This window comes from Eurosta solidaginis, chromosome 3 (genome assembly GCF_040869045.1).
Source record: "Eurosta solidaginis isolate ZX-2024a chromosome 3, ASM4086904v1, whole genome shotgun sequence".
NCBI lineage: Eukaryota > Metazoa > Arthropoda > Insecta > Diptera > Tephritidae > Eurosta > Eurosta solidaginis.
The window spans coordinates 209,334,789-209,348,635 of NC_090321.1; the positions used below are offsets into that span (position 1 = coordinate 209,334,789).

Consider the following 13,847-nt stretch of genomic DNA (forward strand, 5'->3'; position numbering starts at 1 on the left):
TTTTCCGCGGCACGCCCACGCACTTCAGCTCGATCGTGCGCATACCCCGATTCGTATCTAAACGGAATTTCCTACCACTTTCACTCAATTCACACCCACGCATGTGCAGTTGCATTTCGTTTTTGCGCATGCACACATTCATACCTGTACATGTAGGCCTCCTTCCACTAATGTTGCGCAACACGCGCAGATACCTGGTTGAGATACATTTTGTCGATAATGGTGTAACGCAAGAACAAGTACGGTTGCCGGTGACATATGTATCTATGTATCTTGAGGCTAGCGTAACAAAATGGATGTCGAATCAAATAAAAAATAAAAAGTATCTTTGATTTGGCTGAAGAATCCAATCACAAATAAAATGTATTTTTTATTTGAATGCCGAATCAAATAAAAAATAAAAAGTATCTTTGCTTCCGCTCAAGAATCAAGGGATTTTTTAATTGAAAGCCGAATCAAATAAAAAATATCTTTGCTCCGGCTGAAGAATCAAATAACAAATAAAAAATATTTTTTATTCGGATACCGAATCAAATAAAAAATATCTATGATTTGAAAAAAATGTTCAAATAGAAAATATAAAGCTGCGAAAATTCTTCCTGTGAGGATTGAACTCTAGACCCTTGGTTTACAAGACCAGTGCTCTGCCACTGAACTAAAGAGGCACATAGTAGGACGTTGTCAAAACATCTATTTAATGCAATGACGTGAAGTAACTTCCAAACTATAAGAATTTAACATATATGTAATACTTCTATATCACTACTACTGAACTGTGCAGCCTGTCAAACATTACAGTACAGATATACAACGAGAGAAGCAGACAATATAATAATAATAATAATTGGACGTTGTGGCAGCGCACTGCCCTTAAGTGGCCCAATGATTCCAGGCTAATTCTGTTCAATATTTTTTTTATTTGTTTTTTTTTTTTTTGTTTTTAATTAATTTTATAAATTTTTTTTTTTTTTTTTTTTTTTTGTTGGGCCGAGTCATTGATGGGCAGTGGTTTGTCTAAAACACTTAAAACTTAAATTAATAGAATATAGAAACAAAAAAAAAATATACAGCATTAACGATTAAGAGAGATAAGGACAGTCTTTTTTATAGAAAAAAGGGAGTCCGACATATCAAATGTGTTTGAGTGAGAGTTATAATCTTGGCACAAACACCGGAAAGGTTCGTTAAGTTCGAAATTCGTTCTACATTGTTTTAAAAGAAGAGGTTTGAAGTGTCTCGTAGTGCGACAGGGAACACAAAGTTCACTTCGTTCAGAATAAATGAGCTTGAAATCGATCCATTCAGTAGTTTTGTCATATATATTACGCCAAGCATTTCTCTACGACTAGCAAGGGTTGGAAGATTGATAAGTTTTAATCGATTAGTATAAGGGGAAGATTAAATGAAGAATCCCATTGAAAATTCCTTAAGACAAATAGTAAAAACTGTTTTTGTATTGATTCGAGCCTGTCAGTATGGACTTGAAAACGCGGATTTCAGACTATTGAGCCATACTCTAATATCGGTCTAACCAATAGGACTTGCCACATTGACGACGGCGGTGTAGCCGCCACATCTGTCATATTATTTTTACTCATGTTCTTATGGCGATAGTTTTTTTAACGACAACATGGCAACACGCCAATCAACCACGAATGCCGCTGTCGCCAGATTAAATCTATTTCTATTTTGACAAGCGGCAAAGCATAAATGCTTCTTCTTAACTTTTCTGACAATTAATTTCGCGCGTGTTTATTGAAAGTTTTTCTTGGGTAAAATTGGTAAAATAATAAAATTAGTTATAATCTCACGGTTTTATAATAATAATAACTTATTTGATATTATATTAAGCTATACAGAAACAGTTTAAATTATTGGTAAGAAAAATCTTCGACTGAAAAAAGGTAATTGTTTACTTTAGGGTACAACTACTAAAACTCGTCCAAAAATATCGGGAGAGGTGTCAAAAGATGCGTCTTGATCCCTGGACCACGAATCCGAAAGTGGAAACCAGACATTTTATTTCTTTTCGGAGACATTTGGAAACAAAACCGAAAATTTTCATGTGGTTTTTGTGATTTTGTGGTACCGACAAGAAAAACTGTGGGTAAAAGTGTTTTGCGCGGATATAGTTTTGGTCTCCAAACCGGTGTTGGACCCACCCAGGGTAATTTTTTATAAGCGTGGCCGAAGGGCGCCAGTGCAGAAAGGCGTTCTGCGCAAAAATACTATGGATCCCACCCCCGGTTTCGGAGTGCTGCGGAGCCGGGTTTTTGGCAATATATTTTCACGGATTCGTGATCCTGGGTCATAAGTGCGTCTTTTGACACCTCTCCCAATATTTTTGGACGAGTTTTAGCAGTTGTAACCTAAAGCAAACAATTACCTGAAAAAATATGAAAAAATTGTTTCTTCATAAACCTGAATTACATACATAGATTGCTACAATTTCAACAAATTAAATATGGATATAGATGAAAAATTAATTGAAGAGGTGCGGAAAATGCCCATTATATATAATCTGGGCTTGGAGGACTATAAAAACATAAAGAAAAAGGAATTGGCATGGAGGCAGGTCTCCTCTGCTATGCAAAGTGAAGGTTAGTATACATATTTGAGATTTATTTCTTCATGTGGTGTAAATTTCAATTTAAAATGTAGAGGAACAATGCAAAAAGCGGTGGAAGGATTTGCGAGACTCCTACGAACGAATTAAAAGGTATACACGAATATGTGGACCTCGTACTGCAGTCCAAGGTGTGGAATTTAAATTAAGTAAGTCATCCGCATTACACAAAATATTTAACATAAACAGCACAAAAGTTATATGTTTCGCATATTCAAGTACGCCGCAAACAAGATTTGGAAGATGCCAGCCTTGTATTTCATCCCATGATGGCACATCAAATATTTGGTGAATCTGAAAGCATATTCGGATATAAAGGTTTATGTGTGCGTATTTTATACACTGCTGGTCCTCTACATATTTATATTGGCATTGAATATGACAGTCGAGTTGGTGAACTATCAGGCGGAGATATAAAGGTTGATGTAGTTGTGCGACCGATAGCGGAAAAATTACCTGATGGCTGTTTTTTTTTGTTAATATGGATGCGTTTTTGAAAACACTAGATAAAGCAGATAAGTTTCAACCATTTGGTGAAAAAATAACCGAACACAGTGTTACTGATGAAGACGGACAAGAGCACTTATTCGAACTATATCATTGTGACTATAAGGTGCCAGCATTCTTAAAATTCTTCAGTCGTTTGTAGACATTTAAATTATGGTTCGTTGATGCAGTATCCTATATTGATGTTGATGATCCGCAATGGAGCTTCTTTGTATGGTATGTTGACTAAATATGCTACTTTCAATAAGTAACTTATATCAATTTTTATATTCCTACAGCTATGAAAAGTATAAAAATGATAATGGTGATTATCAGTCTGCAACCACTGGCAACACCACTGTAAATGAGTACTACGCATATCCTCAACACATACGACCGCGCATTAGTCAATTTGGCACAAAATTCATTGAAACTGTCTATAAACATTACTTACCAATCATTAATGTCATTGATATGGCAGTGGAAGATCCATCGGGTGATTTTCAGCGTTTACGCAACTATATTGATGCTCGTCTGTGTATGGGCCTAAAAAGTTTTGGAAGTGATGTCATCAAAAAAGGATTTAACAAAGGAATGGTTCATGAGGCACGCGAAACGTACAAGGTAAACTAATTTAACTAGTAACTATTAAAACCACCTGTTAAACTGATGCTCATCTCTTTCCAGCTAAATCCACGTCAGTGTCGCCGGGTTTATGAAATACTTCGACTATATTATACAAACATTTATGATAAGGACGATTATCATGCTTATCGTTTAGATGTAAAGCGTCGGTTAAACGCAATTTATTATAAACATATACATAAATGATATTAAGAAAATGGAAAAAGCTAAAGTGGATACGGAATGGTTGAGACCGCGTTTACCTACACCAAGTCAACGTATGGAGCAATTGCATGAGGGATATGAAAAAGAAGAGAACCCATACAAAACAAATTGTTGAAAAGTTACGTGATTAAGCTTATGAACCTAGCAAAGTTTTTGTATGTGTTACAGTAAATGATATAGATTTTAAGTGTCATTTAGCTTGTATTCTTCTACATCTGATTATTATTTTTTATGTAATAAAACCTAAATTATTAATTGTACAATAAGAGTTCCGAATTTATTCGTGTATTACGTCTTTTACCTCCTCCGTCTGCTGCGTAGCTTTATATACAGAGAACATGAAAATATAGATACGAAGAAGTTACGATGGTCAGTTTGAATTGGTTACGGGAATGTCATGATACTGCCTGGGCTTAGTTGATTAATATCCCGCAAGAGACGGAGGATGGTTGATTTTTCGCTATAACAAAAACTTTTCTGGGTATATCTTTGACAGGATGTTTTGTGTAGACGTCAGCAAGTGAGTGAACTTGCAGATAATATGACTTTTAGCACGCTGAATGGGGACGCCCCAAACGCGAGTCAGTGCAGGACTTATAAACTACGTCATCGCGAACCAATGCTTTTGTATCACCCTCTTGCAATCATTTTGAACACCTCACTTTCTTGGCTTTATGGATTTATGGCCAGGAAAGAAAGATAGTAGTCGTGGTGCATAATTTGTCAAAAACCTTTGACACGGTTATCCAGAACGAAAAAGAGGAACGCACACTCCCTAGGGAAACGCGAGTCACTCTACCTCAACTTCGATCTGGATACTGTAACAGGTTAAACTCTTAAAAAACATATGTCCTGCTTGCAATATGTCCCCACATGACACCAACCATCTCTTTAACTGTATTGTGGAACCACTGCCTCTAATACCCCTCTCATTATTGTTCACCCCTGTTGAAACAGCAAATTTCCTTGGACTCCCGTTAGAGGATATTGATGACAATTTGATGGGGCGAAGCACTGCTACAAAAACAACAACAACATGCCCAGGTTTCTTGGTATTCAACAGGAACTGATTGGTTAGCATTTCATTTCTCTCCCTAATGGGGGATATTCTCGCCTCATTGTGTTAGTGATTTTCTGGGGACATAAGAAGACAGCCAGTAGCGGTCCTGAGGGCAGTGCTTTGACAGGCCTGTTGTTGTTGTAGCGATAAGGTTACTCCCCGAAGGCTTTGGGGAGTGTTATCGATGTGATGGTCCTTTGCCGGATACAGATCCGGTACGCTCCGGTGACACAGCACCATTAAAGTGCTAGCCCGACCATCCCGGTAACGATTTACCTTAATCCTTCAGGTCATCCCTCCCTCGACCCCCCCCCCCCCCCCCAAGGTTTGGCGACCATATCGGGGACGCGCATGCAATCGGCTAGCCAATTGCTTTACAAGTGGTAATGAGCGTTTCTTTATCTTTTCCCCAGGTACTGCCAGCAAGAGATTTAAGGAGTTTATTACGGCTCTGATAAGATAATGCTCGGTATTACTTGTAAAGATAGAGACCATCACCATTGCCTCCTTCCTGGTTCATTCGGTGAGCGTAATTGATGCCATAAAGCGGTTAGCTGCAAAGACCCCCCCCCCCCCCCCCCAAGCAGATTAGATTACGATCACTAAACGAAAAAACTGATATATCGCACACCTTTACCTAAAGAGTGAATAACTCAAAAACTCACAATGTTTAAAAAACTTGATAAGATGTCTGATTCCATCATATAGATTAAATAAAAGTCAGGTTTCATCAAGCCTTTGGGGGTGAGTGGTGGAACTACTATTTAATTGAGTATATAGATCAGTCTGTATAGGATTAGAGAACACTGTAGTGTGTATAAAGACTTAGGTATTTGACTTAACACTCTTTAAGCGTAGGTGTGCGTTATAGTTTTACTTAAGTTTGTCAAAACAATATTTTAAATTAGAAATATTTATAGTAAAGACAAAATAATCAATTCAATATTTGGTTTTTGTCAAGGCATGAAAACTTGGATTGTTCGTCGCCCACTTGCCAGGAGCATGAATGAACAAAAAGCAAAATGTCCGTCAAGTTCTAAAGTTAGCTATTTTCAGAAAATCTAGAATTTTTTTCATATTCGCTTTACTAAAGCCCAAAAAATGTAGTTTCCTATAGTATAAGCTTTCGGGATTTTAATATAGAACATTCACTGATGAAACCAGTGAAATTGAAAAAACACTCATTTATACTTCTGACAAGAGAACGACGATATAATTTTGAAGCTTGTTGCCTATAATTCCCTTTGCTGCACTTCTTTTTTAGAAAGTTGTATTTAAAAATTCTTTAAGGCTGTTTCGTAATTCAAAAGCATGAGAGGAAGAACGGTTTACAACTCTCTGTTGGAACGACTCCAATGAATTTATTTCGCCTCTCCATTGTCCAGATTCCAGGTTATTGTCCAGTGAAAATGGTATTTAATTACAATTCCAAGAACGTCGAGCTCCACCAGTTCCCAATGGTAATACCAGAGGCCAGAACCATGTGTAGCAGCTTGCTATTAAGAGTATAATGAATTTGTTGATTGTAGAATGATCGTAGAAATATATCAGATTTATACAGTATACAGAACGAGTTATTTTATTTCCATTAATTCATGTAGCTGACTTTTTAATTTTATTTGCAGAATTTCAATCAACTTGGCGAGACGCTTATTTGCCAATGAAATGTTAAAATACATCAGCTGTTCGAAACAGCGCTGCCACTGTAGCTGTGGTTGCCATTGTAACCAAGTAGCCAATGCATGGCTACGATTGTGGTCAAGTTTTGCTTTGCTGTAGCTGTGGTCTGTATCCGCCGTGTTGAATGTGGCCAGCCCTAATGTTGTGAAGAGGGTTTTCGTAACGTAGGGGTCGCTAAACTCTTTTTTATTTATTTATTTATTTATTTATTTGTTAGTCACAAATTTTGACCACCTTTTCACAAATGCTAAGACACCTTTAGCTCTATTGACAGTGACATTTATATGAGAGTTGAAGCTAAGTTTGCAGTTCATTGTAACTCCCAAGTCTACAAAAACAATAAAACTTTCAAGGTTTTGGTTGTAAATTGTGCAAGAAGCTGGTTGTAAACTCCTGCGCGAAAAACACATACATTTACATTTCTGAAGATTAAGCGGCATGTGGTTCACATTGCACCAAGCAGCTAAGCAATTTAAATCCGTCTAAAGTAAATAGCGTTCTTCAATCGACGCGTAAGTCTTAAAAAGTTTTACATTATCAGCATACATCAAGATTTTAGAATATTTTATAATTGTCTAGATATCGTTTATAAATAGCAAAAACAGAATCGGGTTAAGAGGGCTGCCCTGAGGAACACCAGAGGTGACACTAATGATACTCGAAAACATATTTTTAAAGATTACTCTTTGTGTTCTGCCACAAAGATAGGAGGAAATCCAACAAGTGAGATTAGGTTGAAACCCAAGCATGTCGAGTTTATATATAAGTAATGAGTGGCATACTTTATCGAATGCTTTTCTAAAATCGGTGTATATAACGTCGAAATAAGAGTTGTGAACTCAAGTAAATTAGTTATGGTTGATTTGCCCTTACAAAACCCATGCTGAGAACTTGCAATTAATGTTGAAATCGAAAATGTTATGTAATTTGTAACGATTGCTTCAAACAACTTTGGAATAGCGGACAGTCTAGCTATGCCACGATAGTTTTCAATGGACGACTTAATGCCACATTTATGGAGAGGGATGAGAAAGGATTCCTTCCATGCTGTCGGTAAAGTTCCATACTTCAAAGATAGGTTAAACAAGGCTGTCGTTAAATTTTTGTAAAAGAGGGGCTTAAATATATGTATATTTCGACAAGCCGTCTTGCTTCTATCAATATTGTACGTTAGGCTATTTCGTTCTCCAAATGAAAAAGTAAGCTTTTGTTTTCCATTAGTATTATAAACTTTTTATTGTTTTAAGAACTCCGCAGAATAGCATTACCGATTTGTGCTGAGTGCGCAGATATACGTATGTAAATGAGCCCTTAGTGACCAAAAAGCGACAAAAAAAAGCAAATAATGCCAACTGACAACTCGAATTTCTCATGCACAGAATTAACAGTTACAAAATATGCGTAGGCGCCACGAATGGCATAAATTGAAAACAAATCTAGTTAGCGGTCGTAAGATTTTCAGATGTTATAAGTAAAATTTACAAAATTGATATTATTTCAAAACCAATAACCAGCCCAAAAACTCAAAATAAGTAAAATTTTGAAAACGTTTATATATCGTTTGTTCAAGCTAATTCACTTTAAATTATTTTTAAAAATGTTGCTTGTTGGGATGTATGTATAAGTATAGTTTTATACATGTATATTTGAATTCTTTTCATTTCAAAAATACGAATTCTTCGCTTGGTTTTTTTTTTTTACTAGTTATGTAAATAATGTACTTTGTATGGCTGCAGCCCTTGCTTAAATAATAAATACATCAAGCCTTGTATTGTATTTGTTGGCCTTTTCATTGTTTAATCGACTAAACTGAGATTTTATAACAATTAGTATGCAGAAGTTGGGTAAAGGGGATAGTGACCCGTTGTTACCCCTTTAATACTTTTTGACTGATAAGCGTCAAACAAAAATTCACATCTGAAATTGCTGCATAAAATTATTTCAATAAGTATTATACGCTGCTTTCCACTGAAGTTCGCGCATGCAACATCTTTATGTTCAAAAAATTTGCTCACGTGGAGTTAAATTTACCTGGCAGCTATACGCAGCGCCTTGTGTCAAAGATTTTTATAAAGAGTATAAAATATTTTTCAAACGCACTAAATAATGAATTTGTTAATGTCAAATCAATTTTATAATCCAAAAATGTTTTTAAATATAAAGCTTTGAATTTATATTAGTAAAACAACTGAAATGACGGAAAAATATTTATATATTTGGCTTTTTGTTTTGTTCTTGATCATTATTAGCCGTGTTTTTTTTACACCGTATGCGTTTACATTTGCGCGTAAAAAACGCTTATCCTCGCTTAGATAATGCTTAGGAGACCCATCTAGCCGCAGTGGTTAAATAACTAGCTACAGCTACAGGATGTACCGAAAAGCGGAGACAAAACCCTCTGTTATATTTCTGTGTGTAACATATGTCTGAATCACTTGTGATAGATAGTGGACGCGTATAGAATACATGGAATTAGTGCAGAGGGTGAAACATGGACACATATTTCAGTTACATCTGAGTATAATGCGTATTGAAATTTAGTAGTACTAATTTTATGCGTAGCAATTTCAGGGGTGTATTTAAAGTTTGTCGCTTAGCAGTACATATAAAGTTTAAGCGTAAACGTATATAGACGTGAAAAAAACACAACTATTGTTTGGGTTCTTCGTTCCTTGTGGATAAGTATGGTACACAATGTTTTCGTTACCAAACCCTGATTTAATGCAGCAAACTTTATGCATTATGTAAATCAGTGGGTTTTAAATCTAGTAGTGCGCAGCGGTTCTCAACTTATGTTTTGAGCTTTAAATAAATTCAATTGCTTTGTTTATATATAAATATAACGAATCCATGCCTTCATTCAATAGACTTGACTGGAATCGACTGGAGCCGATTAAAAGACTTTTCTTTGGCAATTTGTCATGTAAACAGTGCTCCGACTTAAAACGTATAGAAAAAGGCGTATAAGTGACACCCAAGATTTATAACAATTATAATTACTTCACACACCTCGTTGTGAATGTGAAGCTGTCGGGGGTTATGAAATCTATGAAAAGGCAAAGAATTTACTTTTCATTATTTTGGATTTTCACGAAATGCTGTCAATAGAAAGCATATCCTACCAAATCTGGAATTCAAGCTTCGCTCAACTTTATGCTTAGTTTTATAACCGGTTATAAATTTGTAGAAATTATATAATATTTGATATCGAAAAAAACAGTTAAGTGAAATAAAAATTTTGAGTGATTTTTTGTAATTTTTAAAGAGTCAAAAGCCAGTGTATAAAATAATCTTTATTGGGCTTTTTTCATGCATAAACAGCTCTAAAACGAGTTGATGCAGTTCATGAAATAGTTCGTTTTGAGCACGTTTTCTACGTATTTAGAACCTCAAAACTAATGCATAAAATACACATTAAGAGCTCTTAAGCTCCTGCATAAAGTAGTTGCTTATGCACAGATTAACATGAAATGGGTTTCAACTCCCCTTGTAATGTTTATTTAAGAAAATAATCCGATTTTGAGTGCGAACTGTTAACTTTTTCAAAACGGAACAAGCCATAAGAAAACCTTCCATACGCATAGCCAGTGTGTCATAAACAAATAATTTGTTTATGAAAAAAATTGTAAATATAATTATAATTGAAAATTAGCCGCCACCTTATCGATGAAGTCAAAAATTTTGAATGTATATAAATAAAAAAAAAACTATTACTAGGCGCTCCAGAAATTTTATTGTGTTACAGATTAAATAAAAAAAAACTTCCCCAATATTTTAAAAACGTATGTTTTGCTTAGTTAAAAAAAAAAATACTAAAAAACGTATGTGCCTCCTGTGAGGATTGAACTCACGACCCCTGGTTTACAAGACCAGTGCTCTGCCACTGAGCTAAAGAGGCTTCTGTTAATTTTGTGTCAAAGTACTCAGTTTACGTAACAGTAATTAGACAAAGATGCCACACAAATTTTATTTAATAGTAAGAATAATACAGTGCACTCAAAACTACACATACATCCTATAAAGATACATCAAGAAATACAAGAACCGAATCACAAAACTCAGTACTTTCAATTAAATGAATAAAATTTCTTTCTCTTACCCTAATTAAAATTTTGTTTATCTAAACAAAAATTTATCATAGCAATAATAATTTAATATTAGTGTTAGGATCTTGAGCTGGAATTCAAGAATAAAATCCTGAATTAAATGTAATGAAAAGATTTTAATACAGTTACTATATAATATAGAAAAAAATTTACATTTTCGAACTAAGCATATACATTCTTCAATGTTCTACAAATCAAAAATATATCTGAATATTTCATTTTGATGTGCATTTAAGTTTACTCACGCTTGGCAATAAAAATCTGAACAGGAATATCTTCAAAAAACATCTCTCATACATGATTCTAATAACTAATCCTATCTTAAAAGATTTTCGTATCAAAAAATAGCGTGACATATGAAAGATTGTAATTATTGCAGATTTATGGTGTGAAAGCACTCATAGCCATAACAAATGTCAAATTATTCTTCTAACAAAAGTTGGAAGATGGCTACTTTTCAATTCAGATAGCCCCAGAGTCGCTCGATCTGCCGTTTTCCATAAAACTACGTGCAATATACTCATCATGCATAAGATTGCATTGAACGCATTTATATAAAAAAAAACTTCATTTTAAACACATTGGTTTATGCTACGCAAACACACATGGCGGCCGGCGTGGTGCGATGGAACCGTGCCTCGCCTACCATACCGAGGATCCTGGGTTCAATTAAAACACGACGCAAATTGGAAGAGAAGCTCGGCCTAAAATCTCTTCCGATATTATTACACCTTATATTTATGATTTATAACACACATGTATCGCTGCATGCTAAGCAGCACGCTGCTAGACCTGTTCAAATAAAACTTGCGGATGAAAATCAGGGTTGGGTAGCAAAAAACCCAAACAGTCACAAAATAAGATGCCAAATAAACAAATATTTTTCCATCATTTCAGTGGTTTTACTCATTAAAAATAAAGTATTTATATTCAAAACTATTTTTTTATGTTAAAACTGGCTTTGTGTAATTTACTATATGAAGGTGCACTGCCTAATTGTAATCAAAAGTTGACAAAATGTGCAGGTCACACGAACACTGCAAAAAATTACACATTTGCATAAAAACATAGAATAAGCAATATCCTGAGGAGTTTTTTTAAGTGAAATTAACGAAAATTAAGAGAAGAGAAGAGAAGAGGAGAGAAAAGAAGGAAGGAATGAGAGGAGAGAAGAGAAGGAAGGAAACGGAAGAGAAGATATGAGAAGAGAGAGAGAGAGCGGGGAAAGAGGGGATGTTTTTGTCGAAATTTTTTTACTACGCAAGACAGTTTTACCTTCGTATCATAAAAATATGAAAACTTGTAATAGCGAATTGCGCGATGTTTTATTCTAAATTTTCGGCTGCGGCACTTTTTCAATAAAACGTGTGTATTTGATAGAAAAATCAGAAAATTTGGAGTAAAAAATCACGCGATTTGTTATTCCAAATTTTTGCGCGACTCTTTTTCAAGCCGGGGTAAAACAATTAACCCTGGATAGGTCCAACACCAGCTACGCTTTCCACATTTTCCAGCCTAGAAACCCTTTCTGAATTGCTATGTGTGTGTATAAAAAAAATTATGCAAGCTTCAACAACCACATACAAAATTTGCTTCGCTTTTCTCTAATATAGATATTTTGACAGAAATAAGTTATAATTTTCGGTTTCAGGATCTTATAGAGAAAGCTAAAACGCGTATTTTTATACCTCAAAACTACGTACCGCCTTGTTAACGTTACCTAAATTTGCTAAATTTTGCTAATATCTCTTCACAGAAATATATTTTCTAATTTTATTAAAACGGAGGATACCACCCTTGAAATTTGGCCCAAAATCAGGTGGTGCACCGCTATCTAGTATGTTGCCCATGTATTCGACGGAACCAATTTGAATATTCGGTCCTGCTTTGAAACAGGCATCTACAAAACCGATTCATAAATTCTATATTCTACTCACAACTAACTCTAACCCCTGCGAAAGATGTATGTACACAAACAAACGTGGCACTGCGTTTCCACGTAAACATGAGAGATCCAGAAATTTTTTAATTCCGTTTTAAATATCATTTGGAAGTTAGTTCGGTCAATGATAAAGACCAAAACTGTGATTTAAAAAGAAGCTTTATTTGTGTTAAAAAAAAATAATTGTTGCCTCCTGTGAGGATTGAACTCACGACCCCTGGTTTACAAGACCAGTGCTCTGCCACTGAGCTAAAGAGGCGAATATTTTACATGTGTCAAAGTACGTTTTTATTATTATTACGTGGATGTTTAACACACCAACCGCTAATAATGTTTAGAACTTTGGCGCATGCACATTTAGTTGCAGCTTTTTGACATAAATATTGTAAGTTACAGTTTTTTTGAACCTATAGGAAATTACGTCAAAAAGCTTAAACTTATACAACTTACGATTAACAAGTTCGAGAAGGGATTTCAGAAATACTCGTAAAGCTCGCAAACTTCTCGACATTCAGCTTAAAGCTGGAGACATTGGTGCTTTATCGGTAACCGTATCGGTAACATTTTAACAGCTGATTCGACCAACCTTATGAGAATCAATGCAATCGATTATTGGTGCCGCTAAAGTCGTAACCGTATCGTAGCCAACCAATTGGGTTTTGGTTTACCGTCGTAACGATAAACAGCTGATTACGTTAGGGATACGGATACAGCGATACGACATACGGCACCAATGACTCCAGCTTAATCGCTGCACTGGCAGTTTTATATAGAGCTTACGATTTCTTCTGGAGCACAAATAAAAATTTTCACAAAACCACAAATAAAATATACCGGAACACATGGAATACAAATAATACAGCGGCTAAATTGAATGTCGAGAAGCTCGCGAAACTTACGGGAGTTTCGAGAAAAGCCGATTTCTCGATATCTTCATGAAAAATTAGAATACTTCGAAAAAAAAAAAAAAATATATATATAAATATGTTTTGAGTGCAGTATCATTGGAAAAACAATATAATGAACAAAAAAGCCACAAGTAAGAAAGAGTCCATAGATATTGTCAATACAGCGGCAAAATTTCAGTATATGACAAAT

The 13,847-nt window shown here is 35.1% G+C and overlaps 2 non-coding genes and 1 pseudogene across 2 annotated transcripts; 1 reads left to right on the top strand and 2 right to left on the bottom strand.

Moving 5' to 3' along the window:
* Positions 1 to 1,874: 1,874 nt before the first annotated feature.
* LOC137246940 (histone acetyltransferase type B catalytic subunit-like) lies at positions 1,875 to 4,092 on the top strand (annotated as a pseudogene).
* Positions 4,093 to 10,527: 6,435 nt separating this feature from the next.
* On the bottom strand, positions 10,528 to 10,599 carry TRNAT-UGU (transfer RNA threonine (anticodon UGU)). The gene has a single exon. It is a non-coding gene; the product is annotated as a tRNA-Thr (tRNA).
* A 2,337-nt stretch (positions 10,600 to 12,936) lies between these two features.
* TRNAT-UGU (transfer RNA threonine (anticodon UGU)) lies at positions 12,937 to 13,008 on the bottom strand. The gene has a single exon. It is a non-coding gene; the product is annotated as a tRNA-Thr (tRNA).
* Positions 13,009 to 13,847: the final 839 nt, after the last annotated feature.